General features: G+C 37.6%; 1 long non-coding RNA gene across 2 annotated transcripts in view; it reads right to left on the reverse strand.

The window, feature by feature from the left end:
• Positions 1-6576: 6576 nt before the first annotated feature.
• Positions 6577-15537, reverse strand: part of LOC117062419 — a 38213-nt gene continuing 29252 nt past the window's right edge. Inside the window, exons 4-5 of one of the 2 annotated variants that reach the window (XR_004428364.1) lie at positions 12144-12250; positions 6577-7348 (exon numbers count right to left, since the gene is read on the reverse strand). This is a non-coding gene — a long non-coding RNA (uncharacterized LOC117062419). The remainder of the gene's footprint in view (positions 7349-12143; positions 12251-15537) is intronic. The other variant, XR_004428363.1, reaches the window with a different exon arrangement.

Consider the following 15537-nt stretch of genomic DNA (forward strand, 5'->3'; position numbering starts at 1 on the left):
ATGTTTGACATTTAAAGCAAAAGCTAAGTTGTGCTGTGATCATCTAGAACAGCTGGGAATCTTACAAATATCTAAGCCATTTGAAAAATGATTATTGAATCAAAAATTAAAGTGAATATGGTAGAATCAGCTGGTATTACAATGGATGCCCATTAGCATTGGTTTTAGACTCCCTTCCTTATCCTCAAGCAAGTATATTTTCCCCCAAAAAAGAAAGTGGAAACACACACACACACACACACACACACACACACAAAACTGAGAAACCCAAAGAAATAAATAAGATGGGAAATGAGAAAAAGGATAAAGAAAATGATGGAACAAGACAAGAAAAAAGCAAGAAACAGTCATAGTAATTGTCATCAAGCAATAAGAAGCCTGTACAGGACTTGGACCCTGAATCAGCTCTCACATTACTCTTCTTACATTTCACTTACCATTGCAAGGCACACTGCAGACTGGTGTGTCTACCTTAGATCCCCTTCAGAAAACTGAGGGATTATGAATAGAGCTACTGTGAAAAAGAAGAAAGGGCGCATTATCACTAACCCTGAAGTAGATGCACATAAAACTTCATGACCAAAAGAAGCTTTCTTGGTAGGTTCCCCAAGACCATTGATGTTACAAACCACTGTTTCTCAACTGTGCCACAGGCTCAAATCACCTAGGGAGCTTTAAAAAATATATATCCAGGCGCCTCCCTCAGAGAGGGGTTTAATTGGTCTGAAATAGGATTTGCTGTTTTATTTCACTTTTTTAAATTTCTAAATGATTATAATGTGATGTGGGGCTTAGAACCATCTTTACAAAAGAAAAAAATTCAAAAAATATGCTGCTGGCTTATTTATTGCTAAAACAACTAATCTGAACTGTTATGAACTATAAACAATACTTATGAAATATTGATTTTCTTGAAATCCAGGGGCATTTTCTGAATGCTTTGATCTCATTCACCTGACAACATAAAAACAATTTATTTAATTGTTCTGAGCACATGTTCAAGGCATCATACTACCCTGCTCCCTACCACTGGTAGATACTGTGCTGTTTGTACCAAATGAAATAAGCCAATATTGATCTCATAGCAATCTCATCCTTTTCTCCTGAATTCACAGATGAAAATTTGCCTATTCTGGCAGAAACATAACTACCTACTCCTACTATTCTTCTCATGTCTGCTATGGGGGAAGCTTCTGACAGTGTTAATCACTCTGCTTTTGAGAAGATACAGTGAGGGGATACATATCTTCGCTAAAGCTTTACATCTTATTTTAATACATTAGCTGTTAACATTCTTAGTTGTCATCATAGTAAAGCTTTAAGATTTCTCATTTTTTCATAATCAAAGTACTTCATGAAACCCTTGCATGAATGACGGGAATTCCCAAAGACAAGTTCAGGCACTACCGATAATAGTCCCAGAATAGAGATGTTGGAATGAACTAATGGAAAGAATCCTGGAGCTCATTTGGAAGATATAGGCTTTAACTGGATTGGAATGTTTCCAAATTGCATGACCTTGAGCAAGTTATTTAACCCTTGTAAGCCCCAATGTCTTTACCAAGGAGATAGTAAGTCCTGTCCTAGCCAGTCCACAAACGAGTATAGTGAGTATATGTAAGAGGCCATCTTTACAAGGCCATTTTGTACTTTCGCAAAGCACAATGAAAATTGAATTTTTTTTATCTTCTCTCTGTCCCTTTTCTCCACTCCTTTCCATGAGGTACCTGGACTTCTCAAGCACAAACACCACAGGCAGCTCTGTGGGAGCAGAAGACCCCAAGTAGACAAGCAAGGCACCCAGCACAAACAGGCTCGGACTAGAAGTAAACTGGGATAAAAGGACCAGAGAAGATCATGGTATCGTGGGGTAAAACAATCAGAGGAAGTTAATGCATACCCCCACTATGCTTTCTAGAATTTCTTTTGCAAAATATTAAAATTATTTATTTCTCATAAGGATACATGCTTGATGATACTGAATTTTTCTTTATGGAGTAATCAATGGATTCTAGGGAAAACCAGGGACAAGGCTATTTAAAAGGCTACAATGAAAAAGCTAATTTTAAAATACTAAATTATATTGGGAGAAAAAAATCAACACTTGAACCTCAAATTCTGTAAATATCTGGCCAATTCTGACCAACAGTACAGGATCAGGAAGACAGCAGTAAGAAGCCCAATGTGCTTATTGACATTTGTCTGACTAAAGGAAAGAGCCTGAGGCAACATAAAATAAGTATGTTCCTAACGTACAGTCATAAAACAGCATGAGCCCAGGGAATCTTCTTCTTTGTAGCTTTATTCTGCATATTAAATTCATCATTAAATAGTGGTTATTGTCCACTAACCGATAACTATGGGGCAAGAGCTGTTCTGCTGTTATCTCAAATAATCCACTATATCTCTCAAAGTGATCACTACTCTGCCCTTTCCCCACCAGCATCTGCATATTGGGAAACTTAGAGAGGCAAAGCACTGAAGTGTGCTGAGTCTAATGAATTATGTGTTTATTATCCATTCTTCCTTTTGAAGTCAAAGATTTGCCTTTGCTTAATAATTAACCATAGAGGGATACACTTTTGTTTTTAAAAATCTATATTCTTCACAAATAGTAAAATCATAGATTGCAAAAATTCTATATAATATGATATATAGAATTCTATATCATATATGGAAATATGTATCTATTTCTTCACAGGTTTACTATAAACCAAGGAGATGTATATATATCTCCATTCTAGTAAGTTAAAATTGGGGAAACTTTATTATTTTTATAGCCCAAACTCTTTTATTGTAGGTAAGAAATTATAAAAATAAAATGTTTAATCCAACAAAGCAAATTTTAGATAAATGATGGAAATAGTTACTGTTATTAGTAAGGAAATATTTATTAGGGGAAATGAAACAGCAGCATATTTAATCAATTAATATGTTAATATATATGTTACAGAATTATTTTTGAATCCACATTTATTTTGAGAAAGTCTAATGCCTTTAACAAAAACACTTGTATTTTGCAATAAGTATAAAAATAAAAATGCAAAAAGGATGCTTATGTAATTTCTAATGCTAAAATAGCACTGAACTATATCATTGGTGGTATATAAAACCTTAAGAAATCTAATATTAACAAATGTGGCATATCTTTCAGTCAGCTTGACACTACTCTAGACACAAGCATAATTTATGTTCTTTGGTAAAATGCAAGGTAGAGTCTATGAAGGAACATCTGATATCTATAGTAAAATTAAGGTCAAGGACTTGGCAGAATATGTTACAGATTATAACAGATGTTCTCAAATTAAATCATATTTTTATTAACATCTACTGAGATATTCAGTCAGTAGAACCTAGAATCACAGAATGGTAGAACAAGTGGTAATATTTAGAGGCTAGTCATCCCATCATTTTAAAGGTGAAAAAACTCACAGTCAAATAAGGTTAAGTGCTTAGCCCAAGGTCCCAGAGTTGGTTAGCAGTATTTGAATCAGAACTGAAGTCATTTCTGCTATCACAGGTTATCTCTCATTTGCAACAAATGAAGAAATATTTTCTTTCCTTTTCAAAAATTTAGAATATATCATATTCTGTGGCAGTATGAAACTAAGGAATAATAACACAATGAACCACTGCATTATTTGGATCTTTTCTGATTCCTGCTTCTGAAAATTGCCCAATGTTATATTTTCTGTTAAAGTCCAAATGGCAAGGAGTGTTACCATTCACCAGACATCAAACAGATGTCAAACTAATATTAAATCTGCAATGCACATTAACAAAATTTCAGTAGTACCAAAGATCAGCAAATATTAGCACCATGCTAGCATGTGGGTGGTACCTTTTAAAATTCAGTTAATAAGTAAACACTTTCACGATTGAGAGGTTCACAAGATTTAACATTATCCAGAGTTTGGATGCAATGCTAAACTTCCATGAATCACAATAGATTTGGCAAGAAATGGGCAAATATTACCCTAGCAAACTCAAGAACACCACAGTGAATTTCGCATGTGTTCTTTTATGGATACATCATAAATGCAGCAATAATGCATGTAGAAATATATGTGTATATATACACACACATATATACACACACACAACACATAAATATATACACATAGATATTCTGAATATATATGCATAGATATTCTAAATATTTTAGAATATATATAATATTCTAAATATCTATATATATTCTAAAATGTCATAAATTTTTCACTTGTGATTTTTAAGACCTTATCATAGACAGACTGGGAATTAGAATATCCAAGTTCTTTTATAATCCTTTATAATCTGTTATATATCATGTCAGGAGGAATTCTGGCTTAAACTTTTTTTTTTTTTCGAGATGGAGTCTTGCTCTGTAGCCCAGGCTGGAGTGCAGTGGCGCTATCTCCGCTCACTGCAAGCTCCGCCTCCCGGGTTCACGCCATCCTCCTGACTCAGCCTCCGGATTAACTGGGACTACAGGCACCCGCTACCACGCCCGGCTAATTTTTTGTGTTTTTAGTAGAGACGGAGTTTCACCGTGTTAGCCAGGATGGTCTCAATCTCCTGACCTCATGATCCGCCCTCCTCAGCCTCCAAAGTGCTGGGATTACAGGCGTGAGCCACCGCGCCCGGCCTGACTTTACCTTTCAGTGGCAAACTGAGATAGATTTTGCAGAGTCCAAACACAGAATCTGGGGAGAATACAAGTGAGTTTCATGCCAGTCATAAAGCTGTAGGGCTAGTTATACCTCCCCACATTAGCTAATAACCTAATAATTAAAATATACGCCTCTGTTGTGCTCTTCTACTTTTTATCATTGAGCCAGATCAAGAGTATATCTCACTGTCTCAACTTTACTTCAGGGGTCCTTAAACTTGTATGGGTTTCAGAATTTCTTGAGGAACTTGATAAAAGTAAAAAAGCTCAGGCTCTATCCTACTTCGAGAAGGCTGGGCCTCTGTGGGCTTTGTGACCTCAACCAGTGATTATGTTAGGCACCGAATTTGAGAAGCACTACTTTAGTGCATACTCTTAATGTTGACTTCTAGATCATTTCATTTTCTTTTAATTGGTATTCTGATTACAGTTTCTTTCTGCATCAACTCATTCTTCATCCAGTCAACAAATCTTAACAAGTTTGTTAAAAGTAATAATAATGATCATGATAATGAGTGTTTAACACAACAGAGAAAAGTCTAAATTTCCTATGGTGCATTTAAGGCCATTTCAAGACTTGCCCTTTACAGTCTTCTCCCGCCACAGTTTCATCGCTCAGAATGACTTGCACTTTCCCCTAATGCAAAATGATTTCTCAGAGTCTGAGTTTTCTTATATTCACATATTCTTTCAGAAATTATTTACTGAACTCTTACCACCTATACAGCACTGGATCTAACATTGAGACTAAAGTAGTGAAGAGATGGAAATCATGCCAGTTTTCAAGAAGTGAAAAACGTAAGAACCCAACAAACGCATTTAACTTAATTAGAATTGAGATAAATACTGTAAAGAGTAACTATAGGGTGTCATGAGAGCATGTAACAGGGAACTCATTTGGTCTAGGAATTTTCATGGGCAGCTTTCTCAAGGAAGTAATTTTTGAGCTAATGCTTGAAGTATGGGTACAAATCACCAACATAAATGACAGGCGGGAGGAATGTTAAAGACAGAGAATAGAACGTGCAAAGGTCTTGGAGTCAAAGAAGAATAACTTTTCAATGAAGTAAAAGTAGATTATATAAGTTAACATAAAAAAAGAGAAAGTCAGTAGCTAGAGATAAAGTTCATGAAGTGGGCAGTCTATGTAAGAACTTGTTAGTCATATTTTTTCTTTATCCTAGGGAAAATTGGGAGTGAAAAAATAGTTGTAAGCAGAGAATTGTCTCAGATTTGCATTTTAAAAGATCATTCTGACCCCAGTGTAGAGAATGGATTAGATGATGAAAAGCACAGATGATATACTACTTACAGGAGGCTATTGCAAGCAGCCTGGAAGAAAACAGCTGGTGATTGGGTTAGACTTTACACATTAGAGTGGAAGTAAGAAAAATGTTGAGAGAGGACAGATTGAACATATGCTTTTCATTCTACTCAGATAATCATGTTTTTCCCCATCTCTCTCATGGTTTCATCCACAATGCCTAGGTTAAATTCAGGGTTTCCTTAGCATTGAGTATTTACTATTGCTACATTTTAAATATTGGTTATACATCTTTCTCCTATACTACAATATAATTTTTTCTTTCTTTCTTTCTTCCTTTGTTTCTTTCTTTCTTTTTTTTTTTTTTTTTTATGGAGTTTTGGTCTTGTTGCCCAGGCTGAGTGCAATGGTGCGATCTCGGCTCACCGCAACCTCCGCCTCCTGGGTTCAAGCGATTCTCCTGCCTCAGCCTCCTGAGTAGCTGGGATTATAGGTATGTGCCACCACACCCAGCTAATTTTGTGTTTTTAGTAGAGACAGGGTTTCTCCATGTGGATTAGGCTGGTCTTGAACTCCTAGCCTCAGGTGATCTACCCGCCTCGACCTCCCAAAGTGCTGGGATTACAGGTGTGAGCCACCGCACCTGGCCTAGAATATAAATTATTAAGGGTACATGAGTGTTTTATGTATCTCTTATCTCCACTGCTTGAATGATTCTACGTTTTAATAAATATTTTAATGAATTGACCATGAGTTGACCAACCATGTGATATTAGGCAAGTTAACCTCTGTAGATCTCCATTTTATCACTTAATAAGTAATCTCATCCCCTCACCCACTGTGAGCCCTTTCAGCCAAATCCTGGCAAGAAAATATCATTTTCTTGGCACGAAAGGTATACTAAAGTCGAATTGGACAGGTCCCAGCAGGAAAGATTCAACTGAAAATTATTTAATCAAGGAACTTTTTATTGATGTTGGGGCAAGGTTCAGGGACCAACAAAGTTCAGGGACTAACAATATATGAGGCACTCAGGAACTCTGATGTCAGGAAACCTTTATCACCCCTACCCAGAAAGAAATAAGGGCAGAGAACAGTGTTCATGAAGCCTAGTTGAGGGATGGAGCTGTGGATATGGGCCTGTCCAAGAGTAGTTGTGGCCATAATAAGAACAGCCACTACTAGGACCATGGCAGGTAATGAGATGTGAGTGGGAGGTACACCAATCTTCCTCTTGTACACCAATCTTCCTCTTGTACACCGATCTTCCTCTTGTACACTGATCTTCCTCTTTTCCCAGCTGTCAATTTCTTTCCAGCCTCTCATTGGCTGAGCACATTTGAAAGCCAAATGGCAAGGAAATCCAGGTGATTTTGCTTTTGAGGTCAGTCTTCCAGGTGACTGAGCAAAGTATAGGAAAAGGAAGGATGGATCTAGGGAGGCAAATGGGGAATAATGAGAAAGAAAGAAAAGATTTATACAACGAACTCTTCAAGAAAACCATGAGATATTGAATTTAGTGGACCAAAGAAGTGAGTCTAATGAATAATAATGTGGACCAGATATGAACAAAAATAAGAACATGGAGTACTGAGACAGGGGATTACAGAATCATGGAAATAATGGCAAGAAAGGATGAAGCAACTGAGCAAAGGGAAAGACAATCTTGCCAGAGGCTCAGGCCTGAATCTTTTGCCATCTTTCACATTTATGTCCACATCTATATTTGAAGAGCAATAAAAACCTTTCCAGTCAAAAATTTAAGTGACCTCAATATTAACATAAGTTTATGTAATGCTGTTGTAACTGTAGTAAGATACCTTTCTATCACTACAACTCAGAGACTCACGTCTCATATACTCTATTGAAAATGAAACCACCTTTGCAAAATTATAACTGAGGAAATTAAGACAGAAAGAAATCAGACCTAACTGACTCTAGCTTGCTTCTAACCTTTAAGCTGTCCTTGCTCATTCCTGGGCATAGGCCGAACTAACTTTGGGAAGAAATTCAGTTCATGGGTTGACTCTGAAACAAAATTGATAACAGCCCTTTCCCAAAAAGACCCCCTTCTTATCTGGGGTGAACTCTGCCTTTGCAGGACTAACAAATTAGCTACAAGATTAAAAAGTACAATTTAGGGGTCATGCAGCCTCTGGTTCCAAGATTCTGAACCTCCTTAAATTGCTCCTGGAGATAACATCACTATTGTAAAATCTAAGATGAATGCTTGAGATATTTTGCAGACCCTGCACTCCATGGATCAGCTCACACCACCCAGACCAGTAATCTGACCCAAAACAGAAGACATTAAGAAAACCTAACTTCAATCCCCTATGATTCCATCTCCAACCTGACCAATCAGCACTCCCCACTTCCCAAGCCCCTACCTGCCAAATTATCTTTAAAAATTCTGATCCCCAAATGCTCAGGGAGACTGATTTGAGTAATAATAAAACTCCAGTGTCCCACACAGTTGGCTCTGCATGAATTCCCCTGTCTTGGATAAATCAGTTCTGTCTAGGCAGCAGGCAAGGTGAACCCTTCAGGCAGTTACAAAAATTCTATGATCTAGGAGTATGAAACCAAATGAAATTTGGTATATACAATATCAATTGAAAGATTCTTCATATTAATACACATAATTACTATTAATCTACTATGTACAGATAAGTTACTCTTTGTTGGGGGAGATTAGAGACTTTATAGATCTCCCTGTCTCATACTATAAAAACAACACATAGATGATATTGTTATGCACAACTTTCTGGAAGAGCACCTGTGGCTTAAAGAGAAACATAACACAAGTAACACACCCTACATGGCACAGATAGAAAGTGGAAAAACCAGGGTTTACACTCAAGTCTCTGACTCTGCTGCCCTTAGTCTTTCTTCTGTATATCTAGTCTAATGAAGCAATGGAGCTGCCTATAGATTAAAGAAGTAATATTGATGAGTTCTATGTTTAGCTATAAGAACACTAATGGAATTTTCTAATTACTTGGCAAAAACATCAGAAGAAATGGAAATGTTGAGCTAATTGGTTTATGGAAATGAGATAGCTTGGTTAGGCAATAATACCTGATATCCAATGGGTGTTTATTACGGAGGGAGATAAGCCTCACCTAGAGTACTTGGGAGAGCAGGCTGGACCTGAAAAGTGTGGTTTCCACAGAATGGAAAGATTGGTGGTGAGATTGTAAAAGGAGCTATTTAGCCATGAGCAATTGTTCTTAAGAAGGTGTGCTTTGTAAGTCTCCCTTCCCAGAAACCTCAGATATTTATTTGCATTATTTACCTACTTGTTTTATTGACTCATACAATTCCTTATTTAATTTAAATTTTCTACATCTCAAGCCCATTTGTAGGTTCTGGAAGATATACAGTCAAAATAACACACTCCTTCACCTCACAGAGTTTTTATCTGGTGAGAGACACAGAGTCATGCCCCAGCAAATGTAATCCTGTATGACAGGTGCTAGGATATTTGCTGAGGATGCTTTGGAAGTACTGATTTAAAAAAAATCTTTATCATTAAAAGGTTGAGAACATTCCTTTTAAAGACCTTGAAGGATGAAAATTAACTGGGTAGGGAAAAAAATACAATTTTAAGTAGAAAGAATGAAACCTGTGGAGGCCTTGAGGACAGAAGCAAACTTTTTTTTTTTTTTTGGTAATCACTTTGATTTATTGCAGAAACCTCAAAGGCTTTTACTGAATAGCTAACAGGGGCTATGGTATGTATACCAAAGAGTCCTCTTTTCAAAGAATAGCAATCAGTTTCTATTTTCTGTTCATTCAAATAAAAGCTGATGTTCCTGATGGTTTTGAAAGAACATCAATACTTTTCTGTGCAAGCCACTTTATGTGAATGAATATATTTAAGAAGTTTAGGCTGGGTACGGTGGCTCATGCCTGCAATCCCAACACTTTGGGAGTCCGAGGCAGGTGGGTCACTTGAGCTCAGGAACTCAAGACCAGCTTGGGCAACATGGTGAAACCCTGTGTCCACCAAAAATACAAAAATACCAGCCAGATATGGTGGCAAGCACTTGTAGTACTAGCCACTCGGAAGGCTGAGGTGGGAGGATTGCCCGAGACCAGGAGATAGAGGTTGCAGTGAGCCGAGGTCACATCACTGTACTCCAGCCTGGGCAACAGAGTGAGACCTCATCTCAAATAATAAAATAAATTAAAATTTAAATTAAAAAAAAAAGTTTAAATGACAAGACGAAACAGATAGCTGTCTTGTATGCAAAAGATCTTACAGTGTGAGATGGGGCCTTTTTTTTTTTAGACAGAGTCTCACACTGTCACCCAGGTTGTAGTGCAGCAGCACGATCTCTGCTCACTGCACCCTCTGCCTCTCTGGTTCAAGCAGTGCTCCTGCCTCAGCCTCCAGAGTAGCTGGGATTACAGGTACCCACCACCATGCACGGCTAGTTTTTTGTATTTTTAGTAGTGACGGGGTTTCACTATGTTGACCAGGCTGGTCTTAAACTCCTGACCTCGTGATCCACAGGCCTCAGCCTCCCAAAGTGTTGGGATTACAGGCATGAGCCACCACGCCCAGCCCGGGGTATTCTTTTTTTTTTTTTTTTTTTTTTTTTTTTTGAGACAGTTTCTCTCTCTGTCTCCCATGCTGAAATGCAATGTCATGATCACAGCTCACTGGAGCCTCAACCTCCTGGTTCAAGTGATCCTCCCACCTCTGTCTTCTGAGCGGCAGGGGCTACAGGTGCACACCACCATGCCCCACTAATTTAAAAAACATATATCTAGGTGGGATCTTGCTATGTTGCCTAGGCTGGTTTTCAACTCCTGGTCTCAAGCCATACTCCCACCTCAGCCTCCCAAAGTGCTCAAATTACAAGCATGGGCCACCATGCCCAGTCAACAAGATTTTCTTTATGTTATGTGAACTCTAGTTTTGCAAGATTTTAATAAGTATTCCATGAAGAAAAAGAAATGTAGTCAAAAAATTTTGGGAAATACTGGGTTAAACACCTGAGGTCAAGAGTTCCCTGGCCAACATGGTGAAACTCTGTTTCTACTAAAAATGCAAAAATTAGCCAGGCGTAGTGATGGGCCCCTGTAATCCCAGCTACTCAGGAGGCTGAAGTGGGAGAGTTGCTTGAACCCGGGAGGCAGAGTCTGCAGTGGGCCAAGATTGCACCATGGCACTCCAACCTGGGTGAGAGAGTAAGATCCCATCTCAAAAAATAAATTAAAATAAATAAAATAAATAATGAAAGATACTTAATGGCATGATACACATTACAATATATACTATAATATTTTAAGTGCCATTTACCTAAGTGTGTTTCTTATACAACATCTACTATAAAATGTTCCAAAGTTAAATATATTTGAGGAATGTTGTACCCTTATGCTTCTTTCAGAAATGTATGATAGTATTAGAACATTAAAGACTCCAACAAGTTCTGGAAAAGGCAAACATTTTGATATGAGTGGAGAGGAAGGTGCTTATGGCACAGGGATGGAAGATAAACCCCGAGAAGCAGGCAATGCCAGATCTTGAAGGGGTTTGCATACTTTGCTCAGGAATCTGACCATAACCATGAATCTGTGGGAAGCGGCTGAATGATTTAAACCAGAGGAAAGATAAAATCAGATCCAAGCTTAGTAAAGACCACATTGGATGCAATGTGAAAGGGAGCAAGGAGGAGCTCCAGGCAGAAGGCCCAGAGACCAGTTGAATAGGTTGGTTCCAAACCTGAGTGATTGTGTAAGTGGTTACGATAATTACTGATATGGGAACAGAGGAATAGGAGCAGGCTGAATTAGATAAAATAAGGACATTTCAACTTAATTATTTTCCCATAAGTTCTCATCCTCTTTCCTATAACATGTTAAGAAATAAAAAAGGATATATATATATATATATATATAAAATTAATAAAGAGTATATATAATTGTGGTATGTTAATTTTTTGGCCCTGAACCTAACATAGGCTCCCAGGGAACATGTTTATTTACATGCACAGAAGAGGCAGAGATGAACCAATCTAGCCCTTAGCAACAAGAGTGCTAAGAGTCACCCATTCTCACCTCTTGCTCCCTAATCCCACCTCCCATGATGTCCAAAAATAAGAAGGCACCTCTTCATACTCACTTAGTGACAATATTTGCAGGAAAAGAGACCTAAGTCTTTATTAGGAATGAATGAACTCACCAAGAGTATAGTTTTTACTTTGGTACACTTACCTTTTGTCAAGTAGTGTCTGTTATGCCAAGATCCACACTAGCAGGCAGCATGCAGGAGGAAAAAGCAGCTTCTCTGCCACTTCGGAATGGATTTCTTTCCTACCTCACTGAAGATAAGGGACATTATTGATTTTATTAGGGTAGTTCAATTAGCAGAGCAAACAGATTTCTAGACTGGAGAAAAGGCTAAATGACTTTTGTCTTTGATCTAGAGAAATTACCTAGGCAACCAGCAATTCAGTTTCTATCATAAATAAGCCTGGTGGTGAGTGATGTGTTATTTAAATGAGTGAGTCCCAAACCTAGGTGAGTCTGATGTGGTTTGAGAACCACCGGTACAAATATAGATCATAGGAAGCTTTTTAAATGCATGTAATTCATTTGGCCAGAAAAAGGGGGGATAAACACAATCCAGGAAAAATATGTGGAATCAAGCAAAATGTATATCTCAGTAAACAATGTATGGCAATTTGAAGAAAATATAATAATGTAATAAACAATGCTTGATGACAAAAACGTTAAAAATGTTTGGTTATTTTAAGGTATGACTCAAATGAGTTAACAGTACCAACCAATTATAACACTTATTTATTTATTTATTTATTTATTTATTTTTTACTCTTCTGTAGCAAGCAGTGTTCTTTGGCTGCAGCATGAGAAGCAGACTCTAAGCAGAAAATAAAGATTGTGGAAAGTCATAGGGTGGTTTATAGGAATAAAGGGTAAGACAATGAGGAAGCTGAGTAGAGACATGCAACGTTTAGCTCTAGAGATCTGAGTAGTGGTACCAGACAGAAGTTTCTCACAGGAAGACAGTGAGTAAAACGAGCTTCTTTTTAAGTCAAGTGACAGCTTTTATCAAGGATATTAAAAAAGGAAAGACCCTGCATGATGAAGAATGGTATATAAGAAAGGGAAAACATGTGCTTTAGAACTCCTGAAGCAGAGTTGATCAACATGCTTGTATTTAGAACTGATTCCTTAATAAATTATACTTATACAAAATTGGAAACAGTCCAATGAGTATTCTATACAGAGAATATACCAGCCAGTCATGGTGGCTCACTCTTGTAATCCCAACACTCTGGGAAGCCAAGAGAGGGGATCACTTTTAAGCCAGGACTTTGAAACAAGCCTGGACAACATAGTGAGACCCCATCTCTACAAAAAAAATAGAAATTAGCTGGGCATGGTGGCACATGCCTGTGGTCCTAGTTACTCAAGAGGCTGAGGTGGGAGAATCGTTTGGGCCCAGGATTTCAAGGCTACAGTGCGCTATGATCACATCACTGCACTCCAGCCTAGGCAACAGGACAATACCATATCTCTGATTTAAAATATATATATATATTATATATATATATATATACACACACACTGTATATATACACACACACTATACACACACACATACACAAACATACCTTAAAAGAAGGCAGCATGAGGAGTAATAATAATACTTTTAAAAAAACCTGGATATACTACCTTTACATTCATCAAAGTAATGCAAAAAGGCAGGTAGAGTGCAATGATAAACTTACTAAGGCTGGCAAGCTACAAGAGGTGACTGGTGGAAAAGTAGAAGAAGCAAACTTAGTTTGTAAGTGGAAAAATAAAACTTGCTTTGGTCAAAACTTCAAATGAACTCAAAATTAATTCTTTTTGATGTGTATGAAATCTTTTTAAAATGAATACCATTTACTGGATTATGACGATAATCAACCCTAGTCAATGGATCATTTTACTTAACTGCTATTTACTTCAACAGAAATTTCAGACAGTAATTTTGCTGATGCTTTGGTATTGTCATAGAATTAAATCCAAAAGCCTTTATGATACAATGATAGAGTTTATAAGAGTAATTGCATGAGTAGTATGCCATTTTCCTAACACCACAGTAGAGAGAGTATTTTCATTGTGGGGCCTAGTACTCAATTATATACTTATTATCTATTTGGCTTTAAGCAGGCATTTTAGCCTTTTTGATCCTTAATCTCCTCATACACATGGAGACTAGTAAATAATTACTAGCCCTGCCTATCTCACAGGGTTGTGAAGTAAGTCAGGCAAAATTATTGGTGGTAAAATCACTTTGGAAACTATACAGCATCCTATAAATGTAAGGGCCAATTATATTTATGTTGACATATTATTTAACAATGAGCACTAGGAGAAATGTAATGCTTTGAATTTCCTTACTAGAGATGATAAAAGCAGTATTCATAGAATTCAAGTTCATAACCATCACTTGGAGTAATGCTTCGCAAGCCAAAACAACTTTTTTAAAGTTACCTTCAATGTATTAAGTATATATTGTATGTTGTTAAAAAGTAATTTGAGTCTGTAATGCATGAATCTTCACAAGCAATTTCTTTTTTTTTTTTTTTTTTTTTTTTTTTTTTGAGACGGAGTCTCGCTCTGTCGCCCAGGCTGGAGTGCAGTGGCCGGATCTCAGCTCACTGCAAGCTCCGCCTCCCGGGTTCACGCCATTCTCCTGCCTCAGCCTCCCGAGTAGCTGGGACTACAGGCGCCCGCCATCTCGCCCGGCTAATTTTTTGTATATTTTAGTAGAGACGGGGTTTCACCGTGTTAGCCAGGATGGTCTCGATCTCCTGACCTCGTGATCCGCCCGTCTCGGCCTCCCAAAGTGCTGGGATTACAGGCTTGAGCCACCGCACCCGGCCCCACAAGCAATTTCTTTCTTAAGACCATGTGAAAAAAAAAAAACAATTTTTAAAAAGAGCTGCAAGCCTGGACAACCTAGTGAGATTCTGTCTTTACATTATTATTTTTTTTTTTTTAATTAACCAGGCATGGTGGCATGTGCCTGTAGCCCCAGCTACTGGGAGATTGAGGTGAGAGAATCACGTGAGCTTTGCAGGTTGAGGCTGCTGTGATCTTGCCACTGCACTCCATCCTGGGCAACAGAGAAAAACCCTGTCTCAAAAGAAAAAAAAAAATAAAAATAACTGCAGTTGCAACAACACCATTGACATGACAGAGCATGAGCATAATTAATACTGCATACAAATATAATCTCAGAATATTAGAAGCGGGCTCACTGCTCAATTGTTCAGAAAATGATAGGGCATGTTCCTTTTGGGTCAAATTACTGAGAATTTTTAAAAATTGCCCTTAAATAGAAACTGCACTGTATTTTTATCTAGAGAAAACAGTCTGTGGGAACCACCTTCTCCCACTCATGTCTTAGCAGTGGGAACTAGTGTCTCAGACCAGGACTATTTACTGATCCCTGTGGCAACAGTGTGCTTTATCTTGCATAAAGCCTAATATCCTAAGAACTCCATTGTACTTTAGTACAGTATCTCATCCCTAAAATAAAAATCTTGATGTGAAATATAAATGCTTCCATAGAATATTATTAAATAAAATA

The sequence above is a fragment of the Trachypithecus francoisi genome, unplaced genomic scaffold (assembly GCF_009764315.1).
Source record: "Trachypithecus francoisi isolate TF-2019V2 unplaced genomic scaffold, Tfra_2.0 Lachesis_group17, whole genome shotgun sequence".
In the NCBI taxonomy this organism is placed as follows: domain Eukaryota; kingdom Metazoa; phylum Chordata; class Mammalia; order Primates; family Cercopithecidae; genus Trachypithecus; species Trachypithecus francoisi.